Source organism: Callorhinus ursinus, unplaced genomic scaffold (genome assembly GCF_003265705.2).
Source record: "Callorhinus ursinus isolate GAN/ISIS: 27379988/994484 unplaced genomic scaffold, GSC_fseal_2.0 scaffold113, whole genome shotgun sequence".
NCBI classification, from domain to species: domain Eukaryota; kingdom Metazoa; phylum Chordata; class Mammalia; order Carnivora; family Otariidae; genus Callorhinus; species Callorhinus ursinus.
The window spans coordinates 361,530-381,514 of record NW_027397175.1 but is presented as its reverse complement, the minus strand read 5'-3'; the positions used below and the strand labels follow the sequence as shown (position 1 = coordinate 381,514).

The 19,985-nt window shown below is 37.3% G+C and overlaps 1 long non-coding RNA gene across 4 annotated transcripts in view; it reads right to left on the bottom strand.

Annotated features, from left to right (window-relative positions):
* LOC141371869 (uncharacterized) overlaps positions 1-19,985 on the bottom strand; it is a 201,420-nt gene that overhangs the window by 114,844 nt on the left and 66,591 nt on the right. For all 4 annotated transcript variants that reach the window (XR_012377149.1, XR_012377151.1, XR_012377150.1 and 1 more), the window contains 2 exons: positions 17,454-17,526; positions 13,890-14,023 (listed from right to left, as the gene is read on the bottom strand). This is a non-coding gene — a long non-coding RNA (uncharacterized lncRNA). The remainder of the gene's footprint in view (positions 1-13,889; positions 14,024-17,453; positions 17,527-19,985) is intronic.

Below are 19,985 nucleotides of genomic sequence, written 5' to 3'. Positions count from 1 at the left end.
TTCCTTTTTATATGAAAAGGACAAATCTTCTGTAAAAATATTTTGAATGTTTCTCATACAAAATCCAAACAATACTTCCAGAGGAATTGAAACAATATACAGATAAAAAGGGGCGAAATACACAATAATAAAAGCATGAAAGTACCTTCAACAAAGAAAAAGACTTCCCGAAAGGGAAAATAAGGGCTGAGGCAGTTGAACTCCCTTTATCTATATCCTAACAAATAACACCTCCTGTGCCTTAAATATTTAATGTGAAATCTGTGGATTTATATAGCTTACAAAATGCCAGGGGCTTATTATCTTTACAGTTTGCATGACAGGAATATTCATATCGTTCGATTCCACAGTCTAAGAAAACAGGAATTCCTCCAGGTGCTAATGGCAGATAACTTTCATGTGGCTTCAATAATCCACTAATTATGGAACCCCTCAGGTAGAACAATGTCATTAATCTGATTAAATTATTTATATTGCTGGAAAGCTAAATCTTATTAGGTCTTCAGTATTTTATTTGGTTCTCCACGTGGATATGCAAAAGGGCAAGACCATCTTTTCTCCAACTGCATTTTTCAGCTGATATAAGGTCACCAACAAGGGCACTCTGAAGTCCAGAACTTTCCAGGTCCTTTAGGAACTCCATTCTTGGGGTTGAGGGCTTCCTACCATGTTTCAGTAGCAGGGCTATAAGGCATGATAAGATTAAAGTTCTATTAGAGTCACTGTCAAAGGTACTTGTCTAAATTAAAATGAAGAGGCTTCGTTTCTCCTGAATAGATTACTGAGAAGATTGTGAACACCTTAATGCCAAATGTGCTACCCACTTACATTGAACACACACCCCCTTTCAGGTTTTTGGCAACATACTAGCCCATTTTCATATCTGTGCTGGTCTATCAGACATTCAGTTAGAGAATCAGAGAAGCCTGGAGATTAGATTAAATCCCACTGAATTTGATGGGCTACTCAAAACATGCACCATTTATTCAAGCACTGTGTGTGAGCGTACTAATTTGTAAAATGCTTTACAACCTCTAATTTTAAAATGCCATAGCTGGTTCATCTATCATTTCCATTTTACAGAAAGAGGTACTAACTCTAGACATTTATTGGAAAAATTACAAGGCTTAGAAGGGAAAAAATGCATGTTTTTAAAAATGAAAATAAAAATACAAAGTGTTTCAAGTCTTATATTTGATCAAATAATTAGTTGATATTTTTAACCTTACTCAAACTTTCCTGAGTCTAGTTGTCCCATGTCTACTCAAATTTCTATTAAGTTTCTCACTTGCCAAATATTCTTCCTTCCTTCAAGGTTTCCAAACACTGAGAGAAGCTGATAAGCCTTTCTCTTGTAGCCCAGGGCTTTCTTTTAATAGATATGTGGTCAAGACACACAGCCAATCCAGCTCCCAACTAAATTTAAATCATATGATACTAGGAACAGAATTCATGATCTTATGTTACAAAAACACCATCCTCTAATAGAGCTTGCAGGACTTCAAACAACCCTATTTTCTTCTTGGACCAGCTGCTAGAAGGCACCAGAGAAATAAGCCTATGCCCAAATCCAGCCCCAACTAACCACAATACCTTAGAAGCAGTAAGAGCCAGCATCTATGCCCCCCGTATGAGCTTTCCAATTACATTCTTGGAGACAGGCTTTGGGCAAGGATGTCTTGAGAGGCTGCAGGCCACATACAGTAAATCCCAGAGCAGTAGACCATGTATCTGACTGTTCTAGGACTCCCTCCATTGCAAAGGTGAATGTAAATGTACCTGTACCACCTAGATTCCTCTCTAGAAATTAGGGACCCAGTGCACTAATACTGGTAATGTTGAAGGCAGACAGCCCTTAACTGACAGCCCCATACAAGGACTGCCTCTGCTGAACATGCTCAAGATCACCACCCTTTCTAGGTGGCCCATATCAGTGAACAATTGCTGTGGTGGTTATGAAGGCCCTGTGCTTCTGACCAAGCCAAATGATTCTGAAGGATCACTCCAGCTTCAGATCTCCCCATGGGTTGGCTGAGGCTTCCACTGAGAATGCACTGCTCTTCCACTTCTCCCTCTGCCCAATCCTGCTTCTTCCCCTTCCCTTTCACAGCTTCAGATGCCCAAAGCACTCCGAAATCAACCTCATGCATGTTCATTTCCACTGAATCTCCTTCCTGGGCAGCTCAAGCTGGGACAAGGCTTCATCCCTGTGCTCCCTAAGAAGTCTCTGGGTCATGGAGCATTGTCTGTCCCTCAAATGCTTCTGGGTTAAATCAGGATTTCTAGGACAAAATTTGCCCAGACTAATAATAAAAGATAAGAAATGAATCTGGTCCCAGACGAAGGCAGGAAGACAAGAAGAACTGAAGAGATAGCATGCAAATGGGCACTGAATATATTATATTCTTACAAGATGGACTGCTTTGAAGATAAATGAAATAGGAATGTTGAGATTAATAGGTGCCAGGGATGACTTAGTACTCAAAAGACCACTCTGCTTCCACTTCAGCCTTGGAGATTGACATGTTGTCAAACACATAGTACCAATCCCTTTAACAGGCTGAAATCTAAAACAAGAATTTTATGGTGTACCCCGTTTCTGGGGACTGTCATTAGTACCCGGGGGCATAGTAATGAGGAGGTTTATATTCTAAGCCACCAAGAGAATTCCTCAATCATTTCATTCACAACTGCTCCCAAATACTACATGCTCTAGGTCAGTTTCCCTAGAAGGAGTCTGAGACAGGGTGTACTGTGCAAGTGATTTTATATCAATATAGAGGGCATGCTCGAAGGTAAAATCTATGAGGCAGGGATGAAGAATGGCACAGGAGAAGCCAAGATGTGGGTTCAGCTGAAGTCTACCCTTTGTCTGCTCCCACAGGGAACTCTGGAACTTGAATAGCACCACAGAGTTTTCCCACCTTAAGCAAGGACCCTAGGCTTTTTCCCATATTTATCAGTTACTGGCTGTGGGCTGGCCTTCAGTTGGGGATGGGGGTGACAGGAAGCATACCTCCCAAGCATTTTTAGATGACGTAGCTTCCTAGCCCAAGAACAGGTATAGCTGTGAGTTGTTTGCAGCCCACTCTTACAACAGTGGCAGACACACTGGCCCCATAAAGGGAATTTTCAATGGGGCCAATAGCATTGACTACACAGAGCAAATACCACGTGCAAAGTATCATGCAGGCAAGAAATATAAGTGTAAGACTGGATCTCAACAAACATTGCCTCAGTGCCCTCCCATATCCCCACATCTACTCTAGGTTCGCTATTAAGGGTTTGGCCCTGTCATGGGATATCCCTTGAGAATAAACTCTGTTCCTATTGGAAGGACACTGAAGGGATCCCTACAGGCTCTAAAGGAGAAGGATTCCGATGGGAAAATATAAAAGAAAGGGCAGCACTCACTCAGCCATTTTTTAAGAATTATGCCTTCAGGGCGCCTGGGTGGCTGTCTGTTAAGCATCTGCCTTCGGCTCAGGTCATGATCCCAGGTTCCTGGGATCGAGTCCTGCATCGGGCTCCCCGATCAGCGGAGAGCCTGCTTCTCGTTCTGCCTAATTGTGCTCTCTCTCTCTCTCTCTGTCTAATAAATAAATAAATAAAAATTTAAGGAAAAAAAGAATTATGCCTTCATAAATTGATCATATAGAATGATCCTTTAAAAAACTGCAACTTTTATTGATAAAATTCCTTCAAGGTTTATATTAATATTATTCTAATTAGTCAAATCATCAGGAATGTGTGATGGTAGGTAAATAAGTCCTTATATTCAGAAATAAACTAAAAGATCTTGATTAAATTCCAGCTACAGTCATAACATTTTACTTATCTAATGTTTAGCTTAAAATGAAGCTAGTCTCACCCCATATCTGAATAAAAGGCCCAAGAAACTATTTCTAACACCTTTATGTCACTGTCCACCTGATTCCAATGCCAGGTATAGGAAGGTATGAATCTAGTCACTAAATCCCATGTTGTGTTGGGCTAAACAGCCACCTTAATTTCCCATTATTAATAAGAGGGATTTGAACTAAATGGCTCATTTAGGCTTCCCATTATTAATAAGAGGGATTTGAACTAAATGGCTCATTTATTCAAGAACTTGAATACTTGAGTACCTGAGTACCTACTATGTGTCAGACAGTGTGCTAAGAGCTCGGGATAGAATGATAAACAAGAAAGACAGAGCCAGTGCCCTGGCGGAGCTCACGATCCAGGAAAGAAGACAACACAAATAAGTTCAAAAATGTGAACTGTTATCAATGCTATGAAGGAAATAAAAGGTGAGGAAATATAAAATAATGGAAAGAAGCTATTTTAGATTAAATTTTTATGGAAGGCATCTAGAAAAATGTAATACTGAAGGTGAGACCTAAAGACAGTAAGGAGTCAACCATGTAAAAAACATCCCAGACAGAAGGAACAGACTGTGCAAAGGTTCTGGAGTAAATTTAGCATGTTTAAGAAACTTCAAGAAAGATTGCAGTAGACAAGGTGTAATAAGCAAGCTGTACAGAGGCACAAAATGAGGTTGGAAAGATCCAGATCATGTAAATCAGAAGAATACAAATTTTACATCCCAAGAACAATGGGAAGCCATGGCAAGTTTTTAAACAGGAGTGGAACATTATCCACTTTACGTATTGGCGCACACTAATTGTTGCATGGAGAACTGACAGAAGGTAAGAGTAAGATCCAGGAGATGTGTAGGAGGCGGTGTTATAGCATAGCAAGAGGCAGTCCAGTTAGGGTACTGGTGGTAGCAGTGGAAAGAAGACGTGTATGTCTCAAGTGATGACATGTATCTGATATACTGATTATGGTGTGGATGTGAGAGACTGCTAAAAAGGAAAGAAAAATCAAGAATGATGTTTGTGTTTCTAACACACACAACAGAAGGATGGTGATGCCATTTACTTCTGAAGACTGATGAATGAGAAGGAAAAGCTTTGGGATGGAGTCAAGAATTCATTTTGGACAAATTAAGTTACTTAAGAGACATACTAGAAAATATGTCAAATAAACAGCTAAATATATACATTTAGCAATCAGTGAAAAGATTCTGCCCATTCCACCATTATCTTCATCATATCATTTATTATTATTATTATTATTATTATTATTATTATAAGGCACTTAACCTCTTGAAGATAGTTTTTTCATAAACAAAATAGGGATAATAATATCTACCTTCCTAAATCATTGAATTGTTGTAAGGATCAAAATGAAATAATATGTGGGTAAGCACTTTGTAAACACACACACACATTAAATGTATGGATATTGTATGTATGAATAATATTCAGTATTTCAATTAAAAAAACAATTCTTTACACTTGAGTCCCTACCAGCAATACTCACACATGGCTCTCATAGATCACAGTAATTATACCAGTTCTTTAAAGTTAAACCATTGAGAAATTCTTCCTTTGGAAATCTATAATGTGAACCGGCTCTAGATTATGATTTCTACATATCTGTTCCCAGCAGATACCTGGTATTTCCAAGGAGATTTAAAAGATGTATATAAAAAGTCGTGCTGAGCATTGAGAGAGAGAGAGGGTAACCAAATTAATTGCCAAACAAAGGTCACCACCAGCTCATGTCAAATACCAGTAAACATTAAGTATTCAAGGGAAAGGACTCGCTTGAAGAGATAAGAAAAATCTATAGAGAGATACTCTTCCTTATACTTCACTTATCATATTAACCTAAGGAATAATCTTCTCCAAGTAGAAACAAAGAGTATTTCCCTGTTCGAAGTTCCTGTAGACATAAAGAACACTCCTCCAGCCTCTGAAGAACACACTTCCAGTAAGATGCAAAGTGAATGCTGAAGTTCCAGTAACTTCTTGAGGGGTTAACCCTATTTATACAAGGCTCTGTCTCTTTGAACAGACCTTCTGGAGTCATAACCAGGCTAATTAATCCTCTCTATGGAATCGCTCTGGCAGACAGAGTCTGGTGCCAATACTAAAAAAATACATAGACATAGATAAGAAAGGTACCGTAGTTTTATCACCAAATACCCTAAACTGACAACCAGATAAAGTGATCAATGATAATGAAGCAAAACTTCTGGAAATCTGTCAATGGCAGCAGGAAACGTTTATCTCAATGACCAATTCTAAAACAGATATGGTTAATTGGGCTCCTTTTAAGAACCAGTTAAAAGATAAAATGTATTATTGCAGCTATTGTTGGTAGTGATAGTAACATTTTCAGAAACTTGTTCTTCTTTGTCTTTGCCTTACAATCTGAGGATACCTTGCAGAAACATAAAACCCAAAATATTATAAATAAAATTTTTATATTTGTTAAATTAAGCCTTTAAAATTCTTTTAATATTTAATTAATTTAATTGCTTATTTAAAGATGGTTAAGACTAAGATCTACCTAAACACCAATTGCTACAATTCATTTTACGAAGAATTTCTAGAGTGTCTTTGAAAATGTTAAGTTTATGTGACTGGAATTGGAGATAGACAAGCAAAAGGCTTTCTGAACTTAGGGTGATGTGGTAGTAGAGGGAGTAGGAAAGATGAATCTCTGGGGGAAGAGGAGCATTTCCCCACAATTTTTTTAGATGTATAAGTGGTATTAGGGCAAGGAAGAGCCCACTCTGATCATCTTCCTTAATTAGTGATCTCCAGAGTGAAGTTCAAAAATTCTTTTTTGCATTTATTTTTATTTCTTCCTTTTAATTACTGTATATATTTAATGATGAACATAGTACATTGAAATATCTAATTTAGATAAATAAAATATATTTATACATATTATAAATATATGTGTATAGTATACTTACATACTTATAATATTTTCCTGTTAATACTTACAATTTTTTCCTGGTAATGATAAATTAATCCACATTTGGAGACCCCTGCTCAGAGTCTCAGGGTATGACCAGTGATATCTAGATCTAGATCTATATATTAACTGACTTGCCCTAAAATACTTCTCATAAGTATTATAACCATTGCAAAGCCTCTGATTCAGAACCAAACCGTGACTTTCTGCAAATTCAAAAAGTGAGCCCTTTTTCCAGGTGGACCTGCTCAGGGAGTACAACTTCGAGAACTGAGCAGGGGCCAGACTGCCACTCATCCCTCAGCAGATATCCTCATGCAGTGAACAAAGTGCACAAACATCCAAACATTTGGGCCCCGCTTGTTCCACTTTCAAAGAACATGCTCAGAGTAATCACGCCTCCTGCTACATCTGGCTAAACTTCTGGGCCGTGGCCCCAACAGCCTCACAGTTCCTTGGTGAATGTTTGTACAGTGCAGAGTCTGATTCTCAGCCTTACTGCCTCAGAAAGGAGATCCTGTCAGTCCTGAGGACAGACTGATTTACTTTAATCCAAGTCACAAAGTTATCAAATTTATTACTTTGACTCAAAGTGTCACAGAAACCAGAATTCTCTGTACAAGCGACAATGAGCACATTTCCTTGTCATAAGCAAAACTATATGGAAAGGCAGGTTATAATCAGAAAGAAAGCACCCATCATGTGAACCAAAAGCAAATGGCATCAGGTCAAGATGGCCAGATGTCTATAGCTAAGAGTAGAAGTGGTTTTACCAATAGGACCTAAAGTGCTCTAGCTTTGGATCCATCTCCATATTAGATAGATTCTCAACAAGAGCTGTACCAATATGACTAGCAAACTGTGCTAGGAGGCTCTCTTCCTACACAGTGCTTGGAAAGGCACGGCCAATGTGTGCATCTCACTGATTCTTCTTGGTACACCCCTGGATGATAAAGCATCTCCTCTTTCTCTCTTTTTGTTTTCTCTTTATGTAGTTATGATGCTGAATTAGGTTTCAGTCAGTCCTAGAGGGAAAGCTTTCCCTCTCAGGATCCTGTGGCCTGTTAGCTTAACATTTAACTTTCCAAAGGAAGTCCATTTTTTTTTTTTTTTACAACTTCTTCAGGGTACCATACTGCACCCCCTCCAACCCAAGTGCCAGAAACAATGTGTTGCTCCTACTGCCTTTAGAACTGCAATAACCTTTGACTGACAGTGGTCAGATTCTCAGGAGTCAGACTGCCATCAACACATCTATAGAGTCCTTGGTCAACTACTGCCAGTCACATGACTTCTTCAATACTGAGACAGCTCAAGAGGTGGCCCTCCTCATTACTAAGACGTTTCTACCATTGCAGTCCTCCTCATAACCAAGAACATCAGCATGGTAAACATCTCTTTCCGATAAATGTATTATTATAACTTTGGCAACCAACAGTGATGTAATAAGGAGAAAGCAATGTGTTTGGATTTGACCGAAAATAAACTCCACCAGGGGAAAAATGTGCCCATTCATAAAACTGTTTATACTAATAGGGCCCAACAGAAGAAAATTATTTATTTAAAATCCAAAACATTTCTCTGAATGATAAGTTTGACTTCAGTTTCATGTCAGAGTTTAGTAGAAGAATGTATCCCTATGTATTTTCATTTTCCCATTAACATATGCTACACTTAGAGAAAATAAATAAGTAAAAACTAAGTCAAGTCAGTGAAGTCAATGAATTGAGGTGAATTGGTTATTCATGTTTCAAAGCTGGCAGCAAAAAACTGATTGCCAGAAAGTACAGGGGCTCATAGATACCCAAAGTCAGCTGTTTTCTGTAAACATAGCTTCTAGACAGTTTATAACATGTCCTTGGACCAGAGTTTTGGGCCATTGCTCTGTTTTCCCATTAGATCTCCTGCATGTGCATAAAATGTCTCTTCTCATTTTAGTGAGTGTGAATTGGCTGCCTAGTCTTCATAATGATCATTTTTTATCTTCGAACAAATTGTTAAATTTGTTATTGATCATGCATGAAAATATCTGGCCTGAAACCTGGAAAAATTTATCAGACTTTACTAGTTGATGCTACTTTTGAAGGTAAAATAACATCTATTACTTAGAACAGTATTAAACTATTCACACCTCTTCAAGAATTGTGATTTTCAGATTCCTCTTTATACAGAAAATAGCATTTAGTTTCTTTTATGCCAAAAGCACTGGGCTAGACAGTGGGGAAAAGAGGAAAGCAAATTAGGCCTGGTTTCTGCCTCCAGGAATCTGACACTCTACAAGGAGCAATAGGTGAGACATGCACATACATGGCTCTAATGTGAGGCAGCATGAAATTAGGGTCATGGAAAGAAGGAGCAAGTACCCTGAGAATTCAGAGGAAGCCTCGCTTCCAACAGCTATGGTCAGAGAATGCTTTCACTACAGAGGAGGAGGCATCTGTGTTGGGCATTAAGCCACGAGTCAGATTTCAGAAGGCACAGATCGGGGGATGAGGCATTGCAAGCAGACGGAATGGCATGAGCAAGGACAGAAGTAGAAAAGTACAGGGAACAAACAGTGATCCAGTTTGGCTGGACCATGGTGTGCTACAGGGGGTGGTGGTGCTTGGGAGTAAAGGTAAGTTGAGGTTAAATTGTGAAGGGTTTTGAATGCATGGTAAAAGAGAATAAACTCTTTGAAGAGCAGTTGAAGAAAAAGTAATCATTCTTATTAGAATACATTTTAGAGCAATTGATCCAGCAGTGCAATGTGGAATACAGGGGGAAAGAAGAAGGCAGGGGAGGAGTGGTTGATGTCTTCCAATAGATTAGATGGCTAGTGGGCTTCTCAACAGACTGCAATGAACAGAGAAGTCTCAACAGCAGCAGGAATTTTTCTGTGTGCCATCTTTCACTCAACCTATTTTTTCCTCCTTTCTGGCTACAGGAGTCAGAAAAGCTAAAATCCATGGAAGGGTTCATCAGTCCAAAATACCAGATGTGTATTCTAGGGAACTACGGGTACCTGAAAGTCAGAGGTGAGTGCTGAAGTCAAGCTGCAGAGCTAAACTTCTAGAACCAGAAAAATAAGGACAAGCACAAACCAATGCAGTCCGGAAAAATTTGAGGGTAGCAGGAAGAGAGTCCTGCTGGATTGTCTAGAATGGAATTTTTTAATTTTGTGTTTTCTTTTTGATGATTAAAAAATTTGTGAAAGCATATTTTGAGCCACATGGATAACCATCTTATTAATGAGTGCTTCTACTCTATTTTAGTGCCTGTGCTTGCATTTTCCTATTGCGCTGACACCAAGTAATTGACACTATTGTAATTTGCATGGCCTAATGCAGAGAAAGCAGAGGAGGAATTAATATAGAAATGACATACTGTGCCAGTTGAAGGCCAGATGAAATCCTGGTTAACTAAGTGAACAATGAGTTCTCAATTGTTCAACTAAAGAAATGGGAAAATTTAGTCCATGATACCAAAACTAAACAAAACTAAATAAAGGCTCAAAGTCCACTGTAATCAGCAACTAAGTTTTCTTTTTTTTTTTCAGCATCTAAATTTTCTTAAATCAGTGTCAAATTTGGATTTCATTGGTTTGGTAATTTTCTTGATATTTAATTTGTAAATGCATTTTGATTTTATAACTATTTATCATCTATAACCATAATGATCTTATACCTAATTACATTTGCATGGATATAAGTACCATTAACTTAAAACAGTATCAGTTAATTCAGTGTGGGAAGAATGAGTGAATGTTTTTTCATTAAAGTGGCCTATATATTACTGATGTTGGGAAAACATGCATTTTGGCTTGTGGCTTACTGCTATAGTAGAGGTATAGTTACTATTTGCTTAAATTGTCACACCAAAGAGGACACTCATATTAATATTCTAAGAGTGAAGCCTGCCCATTTTTCAAGCTGTAAACTTCCAAATTAATAATATAAATATACACAATAAAAAAGTACTACTTAGTACCTATTTGCGGCATTGAACTAGTTTATTTACTATGTGATTTAACCTGATAACTCCTCCTTTCCAGGCTATAAGCAAAGCAACTGAACCTAGATTTTTAAAATATCTATTATAGAAGAAATTCTCCAATAATTTTTAATTTTGTTTTTATTCCATCTTGATTCCAATAGCAGATAGTCAGAAAATATAAAATAATACTGTCAGAAAATATATAATAATATAAAATAACATTATGGTAGCTGAACAGGCAAATAAAATCGGCATACCAGTCAGCACAAGGATTATGTTATTTTTAGCATGGCCGCTATGAAGTGAGGTTTAGTGGGATTCTCTGTTACATTAATTGGCTACCAGTTCTGCTAAGTGTAATTAGCACCACTATTCCTATCTCAGCCCATGTGTGAGTCTGGCAGCACTGTCGGCATAACACACCTGTTGTCCTAGCCCAGGGTATCAACTGAGCAACAACTGACTGGTATCCTGAGTTATGCTAAATATATTTAGTAGTATTTCTGACATGTTTTCAAAGCATGGAGATTTTTTTCTCATTGCTAGTATCATATAAAGAAATACGTCATTTCCCATGAGCTTCACAAAATGTCAGCTAAGCCACCTTTAAACTACCTCCATGAGATATTAATCCCATTATCTCTTCTGTATAGATTTGGGAACAAGGGTCAGGATGTCCAAAGCTTTAAGACTCTTTGGCTCATCACATTCTTAAGGTTTCCCTCGCAAATAAAACCCTCACAGGAAATGCTTCCAGCAAGTGGTAGAACATGAATGACAATTTAAGACTGAACAATTTTAGGGTTGGAAAAATTAATGGGAAGTATTAGATTAGTGTTTATATGAAGATAAATATCTTAAATAAAACATGTTATTAAATGTACTTATCTAGCATAAATACAGAATCCAACTCATAACAAGTAATCACAAATTGCTAAATTAAAAAATTGTAGGTTTCTACCCCATCTTTTGATTGCTAACAGTGCCCTCTCAATCTCTCAGCCAATTCCCATGTTCAGATGCCTCGTCAACTGGTCTACAAGTAAAAGAGCCATCACTTATTCAAGCCTTGATACCGCATTTCTTGTTTCTCAGAGCACTCCATTTCCACTTAGCTCTGTTCTCCCTTCTAGAAGCACACTCAAGTAACTAGAGCTTTCAAATCTCTTGTTTTATACTAAACAAATCCCAGAAGTTCCCCATCAATTCATGTACTCCTTTTACGCCAACTCTGCAAGATTCAGGAATCTGCTTTTCTAATGGCGGCAGCTTATTTTCAACCACAACCAACAAAGTGCACCTAGAATCATGATGAATAGTCCTGTAATCCACCAGCTTCCTATTCAATGTAAATTAAGGTACCTCAAGCCTCCCCACTGCTCCAAAATGTCCAAACGTCTTTTCCATCTACCTGCTTTAGTGCCAGAAACATTATCATTAGTCCTGACCTTTGGGATGAAGTATTACACCCTGAACTCTCCTATTAAATTTAAAATTATGAAGGCAACACATTAATCTATTGATTACTAAGCAGACATGTGCAACAGAATCCTCTGGTGGAGTTTTTCAAACACATACTGAGCCCTCACCTTCCAGAATGTGTGGCTCAGTAGGTGAGGCCAGGGGTAATGACATGTTAAGACAAAAGCATACTACGCCACTCTGATGTTCATCCCAGCTTTAGATACACTGAAGTAATCCCCCAGTAAGCATCCAAACACAATAGAATTTTTTCTCTTTTAAGGTCCATGAAAGAAGAAGAAAAAGAATAGGTAAGTTTGAGGATGAGATGGCAGTTAGGAAGGAAAAAAAGTAGGCCAGAACAGTTTGCTTCGGGGGGGGGGGGGGGAAGGCCCTAGGAATCTAGGGAACGGCATGAAGAAACTGGACCCCAGAAGTGAAAGGGACTGGGATAAGTAAATGGAAAAGAAGTTTTGAAACTACTTCCTAATTTGACGTAGTTTAGACAGGACTCCAGTACTGAAATTTCCAGACTTAACTTCTTTATAACTGTGATAAACAGTTGGTGGTTCCTCAAAAAGTTAATCATAAAATTACCAAATGACACAGCAATTCTATTCCTAGACAGACACCCAAAAGAACTGAGAATGGGTGTTCAAATATTTGTACACAAATGTTTATAGCAGCACAATCCATAGTAGCCAAAGGGTAGAAACAACCAAAACACCCATCAACCAATCAATGAATAAATAAATGTAGTATATCCATACAACACAATACCATTCAGTCCTAAAAAGGCATGAAGTATGATACAAGCAAAACATGGATGAACATTTTAAACATTTTGCTGAGTGAAAGAAGCTGGATGCAAAAGGCCATATATTATGTATGAGTCCATTTATTTTAAATATCCATTACAGCCAAATCCATAGAGACAGAAATCAGGTATAGTAACTGCAAAGGACTGGGGAGGGAGTTAGGGATGCATGGGAATGGGAAGTGATGCCAATGTGTATGGGGTTTCCTTTCGGGGTGATAAAAAAATTCTAGAACTAGACAGTGGTCATGGCTGCACAAGAGCATAAATGTACTTAATGCCACTGAAATCATGGTATGTATATTTTACCCCAATTTTTATTGAAGAATAACTGACATACCAATGTTGTATTAGTCAGGTGTACAACATAGGGATTCCACACTTGTATACATTACAAAATGGTCCCCATGATCAGTCTAGTTACCATCTGTCACCATACAAAGTTGCTACAATATTACTGACCATATTACCCACGCTGTACATTACATCCCTGTGTCTTACTTATTTTATGCCTGGAATTTTGTACTTCTTAATTCCCTTTATCTATTTCTTTCCTCCTCCTACCGCTCACCCCTTTGGCAACCATCAGTTTGTTTTCTCTATTTACAAGTCTGTTTCAGTCTTGTTTTGTTTGTTTGTTTGTTTTTTAGATATCACATATAAGTGAAATCATATGGTATTTGTCTTTCGCTGTCTGACATTTCACTCAGCATAATAACAAGCCCCCAGGTCCATTTACAATTTTTAAGTGCTTTACAACTATGCTTTTATTCAAACTCTGCCCCCTTTTATAAGAACTCTGAAGAAATATACTCACCAGTGAGCTTCCTATGGGCCTGGTGGTGCTTCTGCAGCTCATGTCCTTCCTTCTATGTTGAATTCACAGATAGTACTGAATAGGTATGAACAAGAAACACTGGTCAAATGCAGCATCTCAGGTTACCCTGTGCCCTGGATAAGGAGATGAGTAAAGGAAAGTGGTAAGAACATTTGAACAGTGTGAGTCCCTAAATGTCACTAGAGTTTATATAACTAAACCTTGCTTACTCCCTGGAAACCTCATAGATTGGCAGGCAATGACTGCAGTATGCACCCTGCAGTTTAAACTCAACCCAACAGAAAGGAGGACTCCAAAGCAGATGAAATGCCACAGAAAATTTCCCTCTGAGCAGGTACCACCTATATCCTTACAGTGTCCCAGCAAAGACACAAAAGTGCCTGTTAACTCCATTATGCCACCTAACTCTGTCTTATTCCACATCTACAATGCAGAAAAGTTAAAAAAAAAAAAAAAAAAAAAAGAAGCTATTTTCTGGGGAATTCAGAGAATTCCCTAACTACCTAATTACTGGCCTCCAAAGTATTCGGGAAAAATATGTTTCTCTAAGGGGAATTCATCTTCTGATTATAGAAACATTCCTTCAATTCATTTCTCTGTGGCTGCTCTCTATGGTTTAACAGCAGCCAGGTCTTCCATTCATAGTTGAGCACAGCTGATTATTTCTGTTCTCTGTTTAGACAACTTAGATAAGCAGAATGCATTGCCTAAGTAAACATGTGAGTGGACATAAAAGGAAACAAGAATATCTTCAGGTAGAACTCAAGTTCTGTAAACGTTATTTTAAGAGAGTGCTGAATGGAAGATCATTCAACATGTTTACAAAGACTGTTTTAAGGTGACAGGATTATTGGTGATATATAGCTATTTTTCCTTTCCTTTTTTAATGTATTTCTGAATTTGCTGCAATACGTATATATTTGTTATTTTTGTTATAAAAGAAAAAATATATTATTTTTAGCTTTATGTTAAGTAAAATACATGAAGAAAAAAGTACATGTATATGGAAGCTCAAGAAAATTGCTATTGTGACTGTTCTATTTTCTCATCTCTTCACCTGTCTCCAGCTGGTTTAAATCTTTCTGACTATTGCTTTCTCAGTAGTAGCTTCTTAACTTTAGACATCTTTTGTATCTTTGATAATTACCAGACTTTTTTCTGGAAGATGTTAAGGTCAATACAGTAGTATGTAAGTCTAGAAAATAATAATTAGGAAATGAAACAGAGTCCAATGAAAGAAATCAACAAAATATTCTTTTACAGAACTTTGTGTTGATGTATAATATATAAAGAGAAGAATGCATAAATCAAAAGTATACATATCATTCACAAAATGAACATAAGTGTAACTTCCACCCAAGTAATGAAACTTGATGTTGAACATAATGTTTGTCAAGTCTATTTGTGCTGTATGTGACAGTAGTTTAATTTTTATTGTTTTATAAAAGTATCCTATTGTATAAATATACCACAATTTATTTATCTATCCTACCATTGGTGGATATCTGGGTTGTTTACATGTTGAGGATATTACCAAAAAAATGCCACAATGAACATATTTACTTATGCTTTTTATAAGACCATATTATGTACTTCTGTTAGGTGTATACTTGGGAGTGATTTATTGGGTCATGGGGTTATTGGATGTTCAGCCCTAGGAGATACTGCCAAACAGTATTACAAAGTCATTATACCAATTTGCATTCCTACCAGCTCTGTAAGATAAAGTTCTACTTGCTCCACATCCCTACCAACTCTTGGTATTTTCCAACTTTTTAAGTTTAGCCCATTCTGTCAGGTATCAGTACTACCTGTTATACCATTGTGATTTTAATTTACATTTCTGTGATGAAATATAATGAGGCTATGGACCTTTTATATGTGTCCTAGCTATTTGACTATCGTCTTTTGTGAAATGCCTGTTCAAGTATTTTGCCTACTCTTCTATTGGGTTGTCTGTATCTTTCCTTATTGATTTGTAGGTATGTGGGTGTTTTTTTTTTTAATATATTTCAAATACAAGCTTTTTAACAGGGATATTTACTTCAAATGTATTCTCTCTTCTAGGTGTGTGCTTCTACCAGGGTGGGGAGCAGATCATCTTAATGTATCATGGAAAGAGGTGATTAGAGATGAAATACAGTCCCTGTGGTGGATGGTCTATTTTCAGGTCATTTATTTTTATGATTTGGTCCTTAAGGATCCCAAATGAAAGCCTGGGGTGACTACTGAGACCCTTTCTCTTTGGCAGGCCCTTAATTCCAATTATTTCATCCCAGCCTCATGAAAGCGCTTAAATCTCTGTTCATCTTCTCAGCCTCTCCATTGTTCCTTACAAATCAGCAAATACCTCTAGTGGAAAAGTCATGTGGGAGCATGTCCTCTCTATAAGCCAAGAGGATACAGGGAAAGATATGAGAAAAAAGAACAGCAGCAGTAGCAATTTGTTGGAGCTTCCATATACATGTACTTTATTTAACATCAGGCCAAAAATAATATGCTGCTTTTAACTTTATAATAGTATAATTTTATAAATTATAATCCATTAAAAAGGCTTAGAAATAATCACCATTCCAGTAACAATGAGCATTCTGTCACTCAGCTTGTGATTTCCAAATACCTTTTCCCACCAAAAGGAAGAGCTCATTCTAAGCCTGTGGCATGAAATATTCCAGATGAACCTGGAACATTTTGTGAAACTAGAAAGCAAGGAACCTATTGAAGACTATCACAATTGTTAAAAGGGCCTAGGAGACAATATGAAAAGGATTACATGGCCAAAGATAAAATAATCTGAATATTAATTTTAATAACCACTGCAATGAATTAAAACACATCATATATGTTTAAATGCATTAGATTGTTATCATGCTAAAATCATTACTCATTGACTACCTTTGGAGAATGCCAGGGAATGAATTCAACATTTTGAAAACTGGCAAACAACAAATAATCAAGAATGTATTTGCCTTTCCTATGCTTACTGTACAGAAATATACCAGCTTATAAATTAGGGAGGAATTATAGTGTTAAATTGTCATCAATATGCAAGCCCTGGTAAACTAACAAATGGAGAAAATTATCATTAATGGCTCCTCATATCATAAAGAGAGTGATAACCAGATATGTGCCTGCTACTGGAAGTAGATACCATTACCTATAAAGAGAAGACTCCAGATCTAACTTTCAGTTTCTAATAGATATGGGGAAAGACAATCTCATTAAATTATAGTTTGAGGATACAATCTGCAAAATCCAGAATATGGACAACTATAGAGAAAAAATGACCCAGCTTCTCCAGTGAATGGGGGGGAAGAGGAGAGCCTATAAATTACAAGAAAATTAAAAGACGTATCAACCAATTGCAATATACAAATCTTATTTGGATCCTGATTTGAACAACTGGGTTTAAAAAAAGAATTTTTTTAGACAATCTGGGAAATGTGACCACTGACTAGCTATTTGATGATATAAAGGTATTATTATTACTCTTCCAGGTACGATAATGGTTATGTGATTATGTTGTCTTAAAAGAGTCCTTACCTTTTAGAGATACATACTAAAATATTATGAATAGAATGATTCACTGTCTTGGATTTGCTTCAAAATGGTCCATCTGTGGGTGGAGGTAGATGAAACAGAATTAGCCATGAGTTAAAAATTGATCACGAAAGGCAACAGGAATATGGGTCTTCCTTGTACTATTTCTTCATCCATTTGTGTAAAGATAATAAAAAGTTTAAAATTCTAGAAAATTTATGATTAGTATCTTCTTTCTCTGGGTGAATATTAAGGCTTGGTAAAAATAAACTACTGAGATTACATCAAAATAAAAAGCTTCTGCACAGCAAGGGAAACAATCAACAAAACTAAAAGGCAATCTATGGCATGGGAGAAGATATTGGCAAATAACATACCTGACAAAGGGTTAGTATCCAAAATATACAAAAAGAACTTACAAAACTCAACCCCCCAAAACCAATAATCCAACTGAAAAATGGGCAGAAGACATAAACAGACATTTCTCCAAAGAAGACATATGGATAGCCAACAGACACATGAAAAGATGCTCATCATTGCTTATCATCAGGGAAATACAAATCAAAACTATAATGAAATATCACCTCACGCCTGTCAGAATGGCTAAAATCAACAACACAAGAGACAACAGGTGTTGGCAAGGATGTGGAGAAAAAGGAACACTCATGCACTGTTGGTGGGAATGCAAACTGGTGCAGCCACTCTGGAAAACAGGTTCCTCATAAAGTTAAAAATAGAATTACCATATGATCCAGGAATTGCACTACTGGGTATTTACTCAAAGAATGCAAGAACACTTGTTCAAAGGGATACATGCACCCCCATGCTTGTAGTGGCATTATTTATAACAGCCAAGATAGGGAAGCAGTCCAAGTGTCCATCAATTGATGAATGGTAAAGAAAATGTACAAGGGAATATTACTCAATCAAAAAAAAAAAGAATGAAATCTTGTCATTTGCAGTGACATAGATGGAGCTTGAGAGTATTATGCTAAGCGAAATGTCAGTCAGAGAAAGACACCACATGATTTCACTCTTATGTGGAATTTAAGAAACAAAACAAACAAGCAAAGGGAAAAAAATAAGACAGAGAGACAAATCAAGAAACAGACTCTGAATTATAGAGAACAAACTGATGGTTACCAGAGGGGAGGGGGTTGGGGGAATGGGTTAAATAGATGATGGGGACTAAGGAGTATACTTGTCGTGATGAGCACTGGGTGATGTAAGGAAGTGTTGAATCACTATATTGTACACCTGAAACTAATATAACACTGTATGTTAACTAACTGGAATTAAAATAAAAACTTAAAATATATATATTGGAAAAAATCAAGTGACTATTTCAGAGCTAAATAGAGAGAAACCACGGGGCTAGGAGAAAGGCTGGCCAAGCTAAGTTTGGCAACGCTGGGCAGGCCATCAGAACTTACTTTGCAGCCCATGGCTTTAAAAGGCTGGTTTTCCAGAGTGAGTCCAATATTAATTTTCTGACCAACCTAGGGACAGTTATGTAAAACTTCTGCCTGTTTCATCTTTCTATCTCTTAATACAAGTACTTCGTGGAATTTCATAACCAAGAGTTGGAAAGCAGAAGAATGTTATTTTAAAGGGCCTTGGCAAAATTTCTCCTAGGAACAGAATTGTCCTTTGTTAAGGAAAATACCTTGATGAGCCATTTAGGTAGAACAATGGTGATAGTCTAAAAGAGAGTAAAAGAAAGAAATAAATGCCTTTTTATATTTTTCATAAATGAGAAGAATCTGGATGGTGCACAGAGAGGTGAGTGGCTTCAAAAGAAAGTGCGGGGGCAGGGGCGTGTAGAACGTACGGACAGTGAGGGAACCGAGCATCCTGGAGTAAAGTTTTTCCAAGGCAAAAAGATTGCTCATGAAATTTTCAGTACTAACATGGTTTTGGAGCTATTTAGAACAGGGATGGCTAAATTTCAACTCTGAAGTATCTGTTGTGCTATAAGGTGACATGACCACCCTAACCCTCCATTGTTGCCAAGCCATAAGTAAAAGTAACTGCCCACACAGCCATATGTGAGTGGTTCTTGGAGGAGAACCAAAGGGAAGGCAGCTGTTCTTTATGTTGAGTGAATGTGGGCAGAAGGAAGAGAACCAGAGAAGGGATGTGTATTCATTAGAACGGGAGCAAAATGAGACTAGGGGCTGTGGATCCTCAGATATGAGGCAGAGGACAATCTTAGGGAAGGAAGTCTGAGCCGGTTCATTTGACTATTAAAAGAATATCCAAGAAGCTAACATGGGAGAACAGTTAGAAAGCAATTTAGGCTACCATGTTCCGTAATCCTACACTATGAATTTCGGGAAAATCCCTAGAGATCTCCCAGAATAGCAGTTTTGAACTTGATCCACAAAACACCTGGTTTCTCAAAGGTGGCTCAGGGGCTTTTTCAGAGGGGACATGGATTTGGATCCCTAATCCTTGCTTCAACTAGAAAAGTTTAATCTATATTATATATTAGGATTCCATATCAGATGTTACTTTTAAAAAATACTTTTGCTG